The 12,163-nt window shown below is 43.6% G+C and overlaps 1 protein-coding gene and 1 pseudogene across 1 annotated transcript in view; both read left to right on the top strand.

Annotated features, from left to right (window-relative positions):
* The window catches only part of LOC143984105 (class I histocompatibility antigen, F10 alpha chain-like), a 907,941-nt gene that overhangs the window by 506,489 nt on the left and 389,289 nt on the right, over positions 1 to 12,163 (top strand). The window lies entirely within an intron of this gene.
* Positions 9,229 to 10,276, top strand: LOC143987024 (hsc70-interacting protein pseudogene; annotated as a pseudogene).

Here is a 12,163-nt window from a genome sequence, read left to right on the forward strand (position 1 = left end):
AGAAGAAGAACGGAAGGCGGCGACGGCGACAGAAGACCGCGCCACCGCCTGTAAAAGAGCTATAAGAAGGCGCAGTGGCCCGGCAGAAGAACCGAAGAGGGGGACAAGACCCCCGAAGTCAGAAGAAGAGACCGCGGCGATGAAGAAGGCCGGGCTCCTCTGCTAGCAAAAGAGCTACAAGAAGATAGCGGAGGAGTCTGGCGAGAAGACCCCCGAAGACGGAAGACCCCGGAGCTGTGCAATAAATTATTTTATCTTGTGTGTTGTGTTTTTTTTGTAATTTATTTTACAGGTGAATGGGTAGGGGTACATTGAACCCCATACTCATTCACATAGGGTGGGGGGCCGGTATCCGGGGGCCCCCTTATTAAAGGGGGCTCCCGCATTCCGATAAGCCCGCAGACCCTGACAACCAACGGCCAGGGTTGTCGGGAAGAGGCCCTTGTCCTCATCAACATGGGGACAAGGTGCTTTGGGGTGGGGGGGCGCGCGGCCCCCCTTCCCCAAGGCACCCCCCATGTTGAGGGCACGCGGCCTGGTACGGCTCAGGAGGGGGGGCGCTCGCTCGCCCCTCCTTTGCTGGCCGGCCGGTTAGCGTGCTCGGACAAGGGTCTGTTGTGGACTTTGGGGGGGCCCCCGCACCATTTTTTTTCGGCGTTGGGGTTCCCCTTTAAGTCCATACCAGGTGGCGGGGCCAGCGGCGTCTCCTTCGCGGGCCCTGCCTACCTGGAGACGCGCTCGAAATGAGCGGACTTTCCTCCGCGTGTGTGGGCGAGTCCGTTCATTTCAAAAGTACGGCGGACTTAGTACGCCGTATTAGTCCTCTGAAAAAGTGCCGTGTGTGGGCAAGTAGCCCGTTCGGAAAGTCTGGCGGGAAGTCCGCTAGACTAAGGCCGTCGGACAGACGGCTACGTGTGTACGCGGCTTTAGAGGTCGACCGATATGGGTTGTTCTCTGGCCGATATTAGAAATCACGATGGCCAATGGCCAATATGTTAGGCCGATTTATTTTTTCCTTTTTTCCCCCCTTCATCTCATAAAATCTAACAGACACCTTTCCCACTGGCGCCTGTAAAGTGATCCGCCCCGTGTGAAAGGACCCTTAGTCTTTAGATGGTTAAACTGAGATCTTCTACACACTGAGTTGAGTTCATTCAGAAGTGTAAACATCGTATCTCTTTACTCTTTTCTTGGCAGACTGCCCAGAGAGGAGGAAAGTCGCTTCACTAAAGACTCAGGCAACTTGCATTGACTTCTATTACAGAAGTCATTTGCAAGTCGCGCTGTAATTCTAATCGGCCTTTTCATTCGGCCAATGCCAATTAATTAAAAAAATTGCAAATATTGGCTGACCTCTAGTATAAATCGCTTTTCACCAGTTTTCTTGACACCAAGAGCACATTGGTTACGGGTTGTGCACAGCCTGTGATTGACAACCTCAACTCTGTACCTGGGTAAAGGAGGGGTTGTCCCTTCCTTCCAATCAGCTCTCAAAGCTCTCCTCACTGCAACTTCAGCTCTCCGCCCCCTGTTTTTCAGAGCTGAGAGATCCTGTGTAAATTCTGCACTTTGATTGGATGCACAGGACAAATGGCTTCAGGTAAACGGGTATAATTTACGTAGGATGATCATAAACCACGTCTAATCAAAAATTATACACTACCAGCGCTTTTTTGTAATGACTATATAGGCAATATTGGTACTAATCACTGGCTTAATATCACTACATTTATATTTTTTAAGTAAATAATGAGTAAACAATCATGATTATTAATTATTAGTATTTTTATTCTTATCTGTGAATCATAAATAACCCTTTGGGGAAGCAACAGTTCAAATGTCCATCTTATAAAATCTCCAATTATAGAGGAACACCATCACCATTCGATATTATCAGTCCACATAATACAAGTGCTGTGAGGTTAGATATTAGGCTGTAGAACTCCACCAGTGAAGTAATATACAGGCACATCTATCACTATGCCTCCACCATTGCACCACGTGAGGTGCCCCATTGTGATTCTGCTTACCGGCAGTTTGTATATAAAATGCCTTTCAACAACAGTTCTGGTCACAGCGCTCACTCCACCACTCCTCCACTTCGTATTGGGATCCAATCAGTGATAGCTATATCAATTGATATGAAGCCAATACTGTTCACTTCGCCTTAGACAGGTACTTCCAAATCTTAGTTCACTAATCCAGGATAGAGGGATTCCGTCGTTGTGCACACATCCTACACCAGCAAGCTTTTACATCCACTTCCTGTAATTGCGATGGTTCTGGGTCCCGAGGATGGGGGCTGCCTATGTGTTGTTCCACAGGGTATGGTGACACCTCCTTCCCTCAGAGCACCTCAATGTAGGATGGTTTGTTTCATCTCTGTGTATCCCCTGAGGCCAGTCACTTCATTGGGTATATGTCAGGGATTACAACCACTTTAACTGGTTCCCAACCACCGCACAATGATGTACGTCGACAGAATGCCATTGCGTGCCCTCCATGAGTAGGATCGCGGGTCTGCGGACTCTATGTCTGCGTGGATACCCACAATCATCTCACAGAGAGGAAGAACGGTGAAATGATAATGTAAACGAGCAACTACCCGTTCTGCCTGGTGACATTGTCACCGATCACCGCTCCCTGTAATCAGTGATGTATCACACGTAGCCCCTCCCTCACAGTTAGAATCACTCCCTAGGACACACTTAACCCCTACAACGCCACCTAGTATTAACCCCTTCACTGCTGGTTACATTTAATTACACTGATCACTGTATAAATGTGAATGGTTCCACAAATGTGTCAAAATTGTCCAATGTGTCCACCATAATGTTGCAGTCATGATAAAAATCATTGATGCCATTGCTTGTAAAAAAAAATTTTTTTAAAAATGCCATAAAACTATTATTATTATTATTATTATTCAGGATTTATATAGTGCCAACAGTTTGCGCAGCGCATTACAATATGAGGGCAGACAGTACACTTACAATACAAATCAATACAATACAAATCAAAACCTTCTAGATTGTTAGAGCTTACAATCTAGAAGGGAGGGTCAAGTTGAAACAAAAGGTATTAACTGTGGAGGATGAGCTGATGGAGAAAATGAAAATACAGTTAGGTGTGGGTGGGGTAGGCTTCTCTGAAGAGAAGTGTTTTCAGGGATCATCTAAAAGCTAGTAAAGTAGGAGATAGGCGGACAGATTGGGGTAGGGCATTCCATAGGATTGGGGAGGCTTTGGAAAAGTCCTGGAGGCGAGTATGGGAGGAGGTGATGAGGGAGCTAGAGAGCAGGAGGTCTTGAGAGGAACGAAGAGGACGAGTAGGTTGGCATTTAGAGACTAAGCTAGTGATGTAGCTGGGGGCAGAGTTGTGGATGGCTTTGTATGTAGTTGTTAGTATTTTGAATTTAATTCTTTAGCTGAGCGGAAGCCAGTGGAGGGATTGACAGAGAAGAGTAGCAGACACCGAGCGATTGGTAAGGTGGATGAGTCTGGCAGCGGCATTCATAATGGATTGAAGATCACCTATTTTGTAGATGCTATAACTTTTGTGCAAACCAATCATTGCAACCTTTTTACAAAAAATATGTAGAAGAATACATATTGGCCTAAACTGAGGATTTTTTTTTTTTATATATATTTTTGGGGGATATTTATTATAGCAAAAAGTAAAAAATAATGCGTTTTTTCACAATTGTCGCTCTTTTTTTGTTTATAGCGCAAAAAATAAAAACCGCAGAGGTGATCAAATACCACTAAAAGAAAGCTTTATTTGTGGGGTAAAAAGGACGTCAGTTTTGTTTGGGAGCCACGTTGCACGACCGCGCAATTATCAGTTAAAGCGCCGCAGTGCCAAATTGCAAAAAGTGTTCTGGTCTTTGGCCAGCCAAATGGTCCGGGGCTGAAGTGGTTAATGTATTTAAATGTTTCAGTCATGTCCCCCTTTCCTTAAGACTGTACATATTAAGTTGCTGGCGTCTCTCCTGATGTTTTATCTGTCGGCCCTTTCACCATTTTTGTGGTTTGTTCCTGGACTCATTCTGTCATCTTAATAACCTTTCTGTAAGTGAAGTCTCCAGAACTGGACACACTATTCTAAGTGAGGTCTAACTAAAGATCTATATAGAGGAATCAGGACCTCCTTCCTCATACTAGTGAACCATACAGCGATGAAACCTAGAATTCTACTCTAAGGTGACCAGATTGTTTATGAAATGAAATCCGGGGACATATTTTTTTCACTAGTAATGGCGGCAATTAGCGACTTTCTGCCCATCGCTGCCTCGCAGTCTATCAAGTCTTACTCTCCGGGCCCCGGCTACTACTGGGTGGGGAGCGGAGGAAGATCACTCCACCAGGGAAGGCAAGGAGATGGGCAGGTGGCTGGCCGGGACTTGAGCCAAGGCAGAAGAACATGCGAGCAGGAGCGGAACGGGCATGCACCCGAAACTGAAGAAATATTCTCTCCGCTCCGACCAGCACATGATCATCAGAAAGGGGCACAGATAATAAAAAAAAATACAGCCCCACCCCCTAAGCTAGAAGGAGGGGGGGTCATTCAGATTTTTTTTTTTTTTATTCTGCACTGACTGTCTTGGAAATTGCCCCAGCCCCTGTTCAAATCCAATCCGGGGACGACACCGGGGACAGACTTGGTTCGGGGACAGTGTCCTCAATCCAGGGATGTCTGGTCACCCTAACTCTTTCCCGATGGCCAGGCTTCACTGCTCATTATCCAAACATATGAAATACACAACCCCAGATTTATTTCCTCTGTATTGTAGTTCTGGGAAAAGCTGTACCCTCAATATTGTACTTTATCAGAGGATTCTTTTTCCCTAAAGGGCATTTAGATTTGGTGAACTGCAGTTTCCCTTGTTTTTACCATTCTTTCAAAGCTGCCAAATCATATTTGATCTTACAAAGCCTCCAGAAACATCAACCCCACGTCTATCACATACCTGGGCCAATCACAACACCCTTAGCTGTAGCCAATCACATATCACTAGTGATCACAGCTGCCATTAATGGTTAACCCCTTCATTTGGGTGTGTGTGGCACGCTCCCAGCACAAAGATACACAAATATGCGGCCCTACGGAAAAAAGCCCAGTCCAGTTGGCCCGCATATTTGCGTATTCTCGCTGTCAGGGGGGTTAAAAACTTGCATAACCCTGAAAAAAAACAAAAAAGACAATATTTTTCTACAATATGGTACTTTTTCTGGCAAATTAGTAAAGCCTGATACCATTGTTATATGTTAATGTAATTCTGCTGATTATAAACATATTAGTTACGTGTACATTAGGTCAGTGATGATTTTCTCCTTTTTTGTATTTTTTTCTAATGAGTATTGTTCCTTTAAAAAATAGGAAAAAACTGTGTGGAGCTTTTCTTAAAATTTTACTCAGACACTGGGGGGGCCAGGAGAGGGGGGGCAGCAAGTGTGCAGGTGTTCCTTTAACCACACTAGATCTCTTGAAGATGAGCTCCACCGAAAAGGGGAAGCTCTGCTTGTCTGCCTCCCCCCCCCCACCATCACATTTGGCACCTTTATTGAGGAGACGGGTGAGCCGGTACCTGAGGAGAAGTTCGTCCTCCTTCCCCCTCAACTTGCCCATTCACAGAGCACAGTGCGCTTCGCACATGCGCAGTAGGGAGCCGACTGTGAAGCCACAAGGCTTTACTGCTGAGTTCCCTAAATGGAAATGACAGTGGCAGAGATAGATAGATAGATAGATAGATAGATAGATAGATAGATAGATAGATAGATAGATAGATAGATAGATATGAGGACACCGCTGGATTCCTGGACAGGTAAATGTCCTAATATTAAAAGTCAGCATCTACAGTATTTGTAGCTGCTGAATTTTCACTTTTTCTGAAGGAGCTCCCCTTTAACTTTCAACATTGGGAGGTACCTGGCAAGGAGCGCTGGAACTCCGCCCCCAACCACCCCCCCCCCCCCTTGTCCTAATGCTGTGATTGAAAATAGCTAAACCAGCAGGCAGGTTGCACAGACCTAAGTACAATAATAATAATATCAATCCTTTTGACATTATAAAAACAAAATTGCATTTACAAGATGTGTAGAAAGAAATCTGCTGGTGAGAAGCCCACAGCAGGAGGCAGAAGTGACGGCTCTCTGTGGGCCAGCAGAGGAGATCTATCCGCAGTAAAGAACATCCCAATGGCTGTCTGGATGGCAGGAAAAGCCACTAACAGGAGAAAAGCCTTCCATATCCTGACAACCCAGCGTGCTCCAGAGATGTGAATATCTCCTGGGTGGAAAGAAGAGCCGGGGTGCCAGACATTGTGTTTCGGGGGTTCCCCCTCCTTTGTCAAGTTTAGAGGTTGTCATAGAATGTGAGCGTCTTTACATCATATAACAGCCGGAAAAGTCACCAAGCCATACAATATAATGGGAAATACAAACAAATACAGAAAAGGCTGATAACACTGGAAACTGTTGACATGATTATAAAAAAAAAAGATTGTAAAGAATATTTTTGTCTATATGAATTGTGATTATTTATTTTCTTAAGAAAAGCTGAAATCTAGATATAACTTTTCTCGCATATTTCTATTGGTCCATATTGAATATTTGTAGGTGTCATCAGCCTCTCATTGATGTGTATGAGGCTTCCCCACTGCAGCTCTTTGCAGAAATACTGCTGCGTCTCCTGTGATCATTTCTGCTCTGCCCCCAACCACATGTGTTTATACCCACCTAAAATACCACTAAAGACTAAACTTTCTTTGATTTGGATAGAGAGGAGAGGGATTCCACCAACTGTCACATTGTGTTTTGCTGTCTGCGCCCCGTTAGATTTGTCCTCTCTATTTGTCCTGCTGACTATTATCAAAAGTGAAAGTGAAAATAGTTCCATATTTAGGGATATCCCCGGAATAGGAATAGAAGGTAAATCTTCCAAAGGGGACATTAGTTCTGATGATCCCGGCAACAAGCAGGGATTCTCTTACTTTGGGGGATTTATTTTCACTTCCTGCTTGTCTATGGGACAGGGAGTGAATGGGATTTCTAATGGGACACAGAAGACAAGAAAAAACCTGACAGGGGTTATAACCCTCCCTTACCCTTACCAAAATGAGAAACAAAGTTTTGCCTTAAAGTGATTATAAGGGGTCTTTTTTTAGTAGCAAACATATTATACTTACCTGCTCTGTGCCCTGGGTTTGCACAGAACATCCCCGATCCTCCTTTTCTGGGGTCCCCCACCAGTGCTTTGGGCTCTTCCTCTTCTCCGTGTGCTACCATAGGACGCAGCTTGCTATGGTGGCACACATGTGGGCTGACACACACAGTACGGCTTGGCCCTGTCCCCACTCCCTCATCACTGGATTGGATTGGCAGCATCAGAAGCCAGGAGCCGAGTCCAGTGAGAAGAGAGCGGAGAGTGCCACTGCTCTCGGGCACAGCGGAGAATTGAGTTTGGGCTCAGGTAAGTATTTAGGGAGCTGGGACTGAGCTGCACATAAAAGGTTTTTTATCTTACTGCAGAGAATGTGATAAGACCAAAAACCTGAAGCCTTTACAACCACTTTAAGTTCTACTGTAATGGAATAATTGCTAAAACACAACACTAGAGGGAGACACAGAGCCCAATTGCTCAGAGAAATACAGGTGCAGCTCAAAAAATGTGAATATCATCAAAAAGTTCATTTATTTCAGTAATTCAATTCAAAAAGTGAAACTCATATAGTATATAGATTTATTACACACAATATATATTTCAAGCATTTATTTTCATTTTGATGATTATGGCTTACAGTTAGTGAAAACTCAACATTCAGTGTCTCAGAAAATTAGAATATTACATAAAACCAATAAAAAAATTTTTTAATACAGAAATGTTGTCTTACAGAAAAGTATGTCCATGTACAGTATATTATGCTCTCAGTATTTGGTCGGGGCTCCATTTGTATAAATGACGGCATCAATGCGGCGTGGCATGGGGGGTGATCAGCCTGTGGCACTGCTGAGGTGTTATAGAAGCCCAGGTTGCTTTTATAGCGTCCTTCAACTTGTCTGCATTGTTGGGTCTGGTGTCTCTCATCTTCCTCTTGACAATACCCCACAGGTTTTCTATGGGGTTTAGGTCAGGCGAGTTTGCTGGCCAATCAAGCACAGTGATACCATGATCATTAAACCAGGTATTGGTACTTTTGGCAGTGTGGGAGGTGCCAAGTCCTGCTGGGAAATGAAATCATCATCTCCATAAAGCTGATCAGCAGAGGGAAGCATGAAGTGCTGGAGAATCTCCTGGTAGAGGGCGGAGATGACTTTGGACTTGATAAAACACAGCAAACCAACACCAGCAGATGACACGACTCCCCAAATCATCACTGACTGTGGAAAATTTACACTGGACCTCATGCAGCTTGGACTCTGTGCCTCTCCACTCCTCCTCCAGACTCTGGGGCTTTCACTTCCAAATAAAATGCTAAATTTACTTTCATCCGAAAAGAGGACTTTGGACCTCTGAGCAACAGTCCAGTCCTTTTTCTACTTAGTGCAGGTAAGACGCTTCTGACGTTGTCTCTGGTTAATCCTATAGATTACAGTAGGCAAGGGGACCATTTAAAAATCGGGCCAAGTTTTTACCACCCACATTCCTCCATTTGGTATTGTGCACACCCAGGACGTTTGGTTGTTCAAATGATATATTGAACATGAGTCCCCCCTATAGATCGCAGAAGGCATAGGTTTAATTTAAAATTTGGGCTGTGTATTTTTACCGCCCATACTCTTTACCGCCCATATTGTTTCATATGGTATTGTGCACACCCAGGACAGTTGGTTGTTCAAATTATATATTAAACACGAGTCCTCCCTATAGATCGATAGAAGGCATAGGTGTAATTTAAAAGCTTAGGCGCTGTGTTTTTACCGTCCATACTGTTCCATATGGTATTGTGCACGCCAAGGATAGTTGGTTGTTCAAATCATATATTGAGCATGAGCCCCCTCTATAGATCGCAGAAGGCATAGGCTTCATTTAAAATTTGGGCTGTGTGTTTTTATCGCCCATATTGTTCCACATGATACTATGCACACCCAGGAGAGCTGGTCACTCATATATATTTACTAAATACGAGTCTCTCCTATAGAGTGCAGAAGATATAGCGGTGATCCAAAATTTGGGCCGTGTTTTTACCACCCATACTGCTCCATAGGTATACAAATTTATACACCGAACATGAATTCATCTATCCAGTTCGGATCCACCGTGGTGTGCGACTCATACGGAACAGATAATCAGAGGATATCTTTGTTCTGTATGAATCATGTACCGTTGATTGATTTTGGTCAATTTTGTTTCGTTCTATACTCCTCCTTTTTCCATATCTATACCTGACAGCTCCCCCGTGCTTTTCATTGATGTTCTTATTATGGGGTTCAGCTAAATGTATTTACATATCAATGTATTCAGGATAATGGAGTATAGCAAACATACATTCATCTTTAATCATTGGGATATAAATAGGTTGTAATGTTTTTACATTTGGATGTTTTCTAGGCAGTAGGGGGCGTTGTGCTCGTGTGTGTAAAGCCATCAATTTACTAACAGAAGCCATAAAATTGAAGCCACAGATTGTCATGTTGTATGCAGAAAGAACAAGTGTTTATGTGACGCTACAGAAGCCAAATGCTGCAATTGGTGCCGGTGAGAAAGCTACAGCCATCAACCCCGACTCTGCTCAGCCATATAAATGGAGAGGCAAAGCACATAGGCTCCTTGGGCACTGGGAAGAATCTGCCCACGGCCCGGCCATGACTTGTAAATTGGACTGTGATGAAGAAGCAAGTGAAATGTTGAAAGAAGTGCGACCCACGTGCTCAGAGAATTGCAGAGCATCGGAGAAAATATGAAGGCAAACAGAAGGAAAGGCTGCTCAATGAAAGGAAAGAACATCTTAGGAAAGCCAAAGAGGAACATGAAAGAGCACAGAGGGAGGAAGAAGCCCGGCGTCAAGCAGGTGCAGAGCTTCCAGGTCTCCCAGGGGGGTTTCCTGGTGGCTTTGCCGGGATGCCAGGAGTCCGTGACATTCTCTCTGACCCAGAAGTTTTGGCTGCAATGCAGGATCCTGAAGTCATGGCTGCATTTCAAGATGGAGCTCAAAATCCAGCTAACATATCAAAGTATAACACCAACCCAAAAGTGATGAATCTGATCAGCAAACTATCCAGTAAATGTGGAGGAAGTGCATAAGGGTGTAAGAACATCTCAGACAGCGGCGAAAAAAGACGACTTCTTGGACTTTTTATGTACACATGGTGATTTTTTTCATCTTATGCTTACAAAACAGTTTAAAAAATAAAGTATTGCAGATAATAAGGCCCCTTTCACACGGACGGATAGAATGGTGCTTTATGCTCTATTTTTTCTATTCGCACCGAACCGCATGTAACGAAATCGCAGCTAAACGCAGTGTGTGAATGGGGCCATAGGAAAGCATTGTGTGCTTTTAGCTGTGGTAGAAAACTAGAAAATCCGCAGCTAAAAGCACACAATGCTTTCCTATGGCCCCATTCACACACTGCGTTTAGCTGCGATTTCGTTACATGCGGTTCGGTGCGAATAGAAAAAATAGAATTAAATGCGCAGCTATATGCACATAACCGCAGGTAATCGCAGTCTTTTGTGTCAACTGCGGATAGCAGCGTGAGAAGGGATTCAAGGGACCAAAAAAAAAAAAAAAAAGGGTTGCTATGGGAACGACTATATTAGATAACTGAAACTGAACGCAACTGCACAGAAACGCACATAAACGCAGGTAATTGCACTGTACAAATTCAGCTGATCGCTGTGCCTGGAGTCTTGAATTTCACAGAAAAAAAATAAACATGCTAAACTGCGGCAGAAGAGCCGTCCGTGTGAAAGCGGCCTAAGGGATATATAAAATGTATCAGTTGGCTCAATGAACAGTTAATGTGTTTGAAAAACAATGGTATGCCTGTATTTTTTTTATTTTTTTTTTTATTTCCTGATGGGTTTACTATAAGAATGTTATTTCTGTCAGCAATATTTGAAATGCAATAAAATATACCAATCTGCAAAAACAGTACAGACCAAAAGTTTGGACACCCCTTCTCATTCAAAGAGTTTTCTTTATTTTCATGACTATGAAAATTGTAGATTCACACTGAAGGCATCAAAACTATGAAATAACACATGTGGAATTATATACTGAACAAAAAAGTGTGAAACAACTGAAAATATGTCTTATATTCTAGGTCAGTGATGGTGAACCTTGGCACCCCAGATGTTTTGGAACTACATTTCCCATGATGCTCCACTATGCTGCAGAGTGCCAAAGCATCATGGGAAATGTAGTTCCAAAACATCTGGGGTGCCAAGGTTCGCCATCACTGTTCTAGGTTCTTCAAAGTAGCCACCTTTTGCTTTGATTACTGCTCCGCACACTCTCGGCATTCTGTTGTTGAGCTTCAAGAGGTCGTCACCTGAAATGTTTTCCAACAGTCTTGAAGGAGTTCCCTGAGATTCTTAGCACTTGTTGGCCCTTTTGCCTTCACTCTGCGGTCCAGCTCACCCCAAACCATCTCGATTGGGTTCAGGTCCGGTGACTGTGGAGGCCAAGTCATCTGGCGCAGCCCCCCCATCACTCTCCTTCTTGGTCAAATAGCCCTTACACAGCCTGGAGGAGTGTTTTGGGGGTCATTGTCCTGTTGAAAAATAAATGATGGTCCAACTAAACGCAAACCGGATGGAATAGCATGCCGCTGCAAGATGCTGTGGTAGCCATGCTGGTTCAGTATGCCTTCAATTTTGAATAAATCCCCAACAGTGTCACCGGCAAAGCACCCCCACACCATCACAGTTAATGAGCTAATTAGCTGATTAGAGCGTGACACCATCAGTCTACAACATTGAACTTTTAACAATATTCTCATTTTCTGAGATACTGAATTTTGGGTTTTCACTAATTGTAAGTCAAAATCATCAAAATTAGAAGAAATAAATGCTTGAAATATATCACTCTGTATGTAATAAATCTATATAATATATGGGTTTCACTTTTTGAATTGAATTAGTGAAATAAATTATCTTTTTGATTAAACGGTATTCACATTTTTTTTAGATGTACCTGTATGTGAGGATACAAAGTAGT

The sequence above is a fragment of the Lithobates pipiens genome, unplaced genomic scaffold (assembly GCF_037356315.1).
Source record: "Lithobates pipiens isolate NorthernLeopardFrog02 unplaced genomic scaffold, aLitPip1_a1.2 Scaffold_1, whole genome shotgun sequence".
NCBI classification, from domain to species: Eukaryota; Metazoa; Chordata; class Amphibia; order Anura; family Ranidae; genus Lithobates; species Lithobates pipiens.